At 61.1% G+C, this 2,500-nt stretch overlaps 1 non-coding gene across 1 annotated transcript; it reads right to left on the bottom strand.

The window, feature by feature from the left end:
* Window positions 1-675: 675 nt before the first annotated feature.
* LOC141979825 (5S ribosomal RNA) lies at window positions 676-794 on the bottom strand. Its single transcript, XR_012637215.1, has one exon. It is a non-coding gene; the product is annotated as a 5S ribosomal RNA (ribosomal RNA).
* Between the last annotated feature and the right edge of the window lie 1,706 nt (window positions 795-2,500).

Here is a 2,500-nt window from a genome sequence, read left to right as displayed (position 1 = left end):
CCCCGGCTCGGAGCAGGGCAAGCCCGGGCGGAGGGGGGTCCGCTTGGCCCCTGCCCGCGGGGGCAGGCTCCGGGTTGACCTGGTGGCCGGTTTGCTTTCGGGCCACCAGGTCAACCCGCTGAATGTATGGGGTTGACCTGCTGGCCGCTTTCCTTCCCGGCCACCAGGTCAACCCGCTGAATGTATGGGGTTGACCTGCTGGCCGCTTTCCTTCCCGGCCACCAGGTCAACCCGCTGAATGTATGGGGTTGACCTGCTGGCCGCTTTCCTTCCCGGCCACCAGGTCAACCCGCTGAATGTATGGGGTTGACCTGCTGGCCGCTTTCCTTCCCGGCCACCAGGTCAACCCGCTGAATGTATGGGGTTGACCTGCTGGCCGCTTTCCTTCCCGGCCACCAGGTCAACCCGCTGAAAGTATGGGGTTGACCTGCTGGCCGCTTTCCTTCCCGTCCACCAGGTCAACCCGCTGAATGTATGGGGTTGACCTGCTGGCCGCTCTGCTTCCCGGCCACCAGGTCAACCCCCTGCCGGTATGGGGTTGACCTGCTGGCCGCAGAGGGGCAGGCTCCGGGTTGACCTGGTGGCCGGCAGGGACTTCAGCCCCAGGGCCCCTGGCAGGGCGACCCTGCCCTTGTTCCCCAGAAAAGGAGAGAGCTGGCTCGCAGCGGGAAAAGCTGCCTACGGCACCTGGGATTCCCAGGCGGTCACCCATCCAAGTACTAGCCAGGCCCGGGACGGTTTACCTTCCGAGATCGGACGGGATCGGGGGCCTTCCGTCCGGTATGGCCGTAGGCACTCGGCTCCGGTCCGCCTCGTCCCCTTTCCCTTACTGACTCCCCTGCCTCGGGTGGGCCCGATCCTTTTTTCCGTTTTTTTTTTTCCGCTCCGGAGGCTTCGTGAGCCCCCCCCCAACACCCCTTTGGGGGTCGGTGAAATTTTTTTTTTCAGACTTCCAGGGGCCCGATCCTGGCCGCGGGCACCCGGCTCCGGGCACCCGGCTCCGGGCCGCCTCGTCCCCTTTCCCTTACTGACTCCGCTGCCTCGGGTGGGCCCGATCCTTTTTTCCGTTTTTTTTTTTCCGCTCCGGAGGCTTCGTGAGCCCCCCCCAACACCACTTTGGGGGTCGGTGAAAAAATTTTTTTCAGACTTCCAGGGGCCCGATCCTGGCCGCGGGCACCCGGCTCCGGGCACCCGGCTCCGGGCCGCCTCGTCCCCTTTCCCTTACTGACTCCCCTGCCTCGGGTGGGCCCGATCCTTTTTTCCGTTTTTTTTTTTTTTCGCTCCGGAGGCTTTATGAGCCCCCCCCAATACCACTTTGGGGGTCGGTGAAAAAAATTTTTCAGACTTCCAGGGGCCCGATCCTGGCCGCCGGCACCCGGCTCCGGGCACCCGGCTCCGGGCCGCCTCGTCCCCTTTCCCTTACTGACTCCCCTGCCTCGGGTGGGCCCGATCCTTTTTTCCGTTTTTTTTTTTTTCGCTCCGGAGGCTTTATGAGGCCCCCCCTAACCGTTTTTGGGGTCGGTGAAAATTTTTAGTCAGACTTCCAGGGGCCCGATCCTGGCCGCGGCTTCGCAGGCTGGCCTGGGGGGGGGGGCATCTCTAGCTCCGGCCGCGGACGGCGAGACGCTCGGCCACCAGGTCAGCCCGGAGGAAAAGGCTGAAAAAAATGTCTAAGTCCCCCCGGGACACCAGGTCAACCCGGAGGAAAAGGCTGAAAAAAATGTCTAAGTCCCCCCGGGACACCAGGTCAACCCGGAGGAAAAGGCTGAAAAAAAGTCTAAGTCCCCCCGGGACACCAGGTCAACCCGGAGGAAAAGGCTGAAAAAAATGTCTAAGTCCCCCCGGGACACCAGGTCAACCCGGAGGAAAAGGCTGAAAAAAAGTCTAAGTCCCCCCGGGACACCAGGTCAACCCGGAGGAAAAGGCTGAAAAAAAGTCTAAGTCCCCCCGGGACACCAGGTCAACCCGGAGGAAAAGGCTGAAAAAAAGTCTAAGTCCCCCCGGGACACCAGGTCAACCCGGAGGAAAAGGCTGAAAAAAAGTCTAAGTCCCCCCGGGACACCAGGTCAACCCGGAGGAAAAGGCTGAAAAAAATGTCTAAGTCCCCCCGGGACACCAGGTCAACCCGGAGGAAAAGGCTGAAAAAAAGTCTAAGTCCCCCCGGGACACCAGGTCAACCCGGAGGAAAAGGCTGAAAAAAAGTCTAAGTCCCCCCGGGACACCAGGTCAACCCGGAGGAAAAGGCTGAAAAAATGTCTAAGTCCCCCCGGGACACCAGGTCAACCCGGAGGAAAAGGCTGAAAAAAATGTCTAAGTCCCCCCGGGACACCAGGTCAACCCCGAGGAAAAGGCTGAAAAAATGTCTAAGTCCCTGCTCGGCCATCAGGTCAACCCCATTCAAAGTGACGGGTTGACCTGATGGCCGGCAGTCTCACGGAAGTCCGGATGGGGTCGCCAAAAGTGCCCTCGGCCGACCGAGAGAACCAGGAGGTCGGATAGG

Source organism: Natator depressus, chromosome 28 (assembly GCF_965152275.1).
Source record: "Natator depressus isolate rNatDep1 chromosome 28, rNatDep2.hap1, whole genome shotgun sequence".
In the NCBI taxonomy this organism is placed as follows: domain Eukaryota; kingdom Metazoa; phylum Chordata; order Testudines; family Cheloniidae; genus Natator; species Natator depressus.
The sequence above is the reverse complement of the archived record's forward strand: the minus strand, read 5'-3'. Positions and strand labels throughout refer to the sequence as shown.